Source organism: Oratosquilla oratoria, chromosome 6 (assembly GCF_046742065.1).
Source record: "Oratosquilla oratoria isolate Oo_2021 chromosome 6, ASM4674206v1, whole genome shotgun sequence".
Lineage (NCBI taxonomy): Eukaryota > Metazoa > Arthropoda > Malacostraca > Stomatopoda > Squillidae > Oratosquilla > Oratosquilla oratoria.
In genome coordinates, this window is record NC_134782.1 from 51,888,501 (window position 1) to 51,889,332 (window position 832).

The following is an 832-nucleotide window of genomic DNA, read 5'->3' on the forward strand; positions in this document are numbered from 1 at the left end:
TTGTATCGCCTTGTCGTACTCCTTTCTCGATTTTGATCTTTTCTGTATCTTTATGTAGTTGAATTATAGCGGTACTTTTCGCATAATTTTTTTCTAAAACTCTTACCATCTGTTCGTTTGTACCCTGTTTGCGTAGCGGGTTTAGTATTGCTATTTGTTCTATCGAGTCAAAGGCCTTCTCGTTATCTACAAAAGCTAAACACAGAGGTATATTGTATTCTGTCGTTTTCTCGATTAGTTGGTTTATCGCGTGCAAATGGTCTAAAGTCAAATATCCGCTCCTAAAGCCTGCCTGTTCTCTCGGTTGGTTTCCATCTAAAACTTTACTTAGTGTTTTTGTAAGGATCTTGGAGAATACTTTATATACGTTTGATAGCAAGCTAATTGGTCGATAGTTAGTAAAGCAAAATTACTCTAGCATTGCACCACGCATCAGGAACACTTTCTTGACGTAAGCACTGGGTGCACAACTGAGCTAATTTAATATGAACTAATTTCCCTGCGTCTTTCAATAGATCTATTGATATACCATTTTTCCCAGGTGCTTTTCCTCGTTTCATAGTTTTTAGAGCAAATTCTACTTCTCCCTTTGTAATCTCAGAACACTACTAACGTCTGACTCAACTGCGGTATTGGTAAATTTCTTTTACTCTTTTTACCATTTTGTCTCTACATTTAATTATTTCTCCATTTCTATCTTTCAAATATATCATTTGGTGTCATGATAAAGCATATCTGCGCTCGGTCACTTAAATACTTTTACCTTTCCGAATAGTTTCTCTATTTCCTCCATGTTTCTCTTTCTTTTCTCTGACCTCTGCCTTTTGTTGAT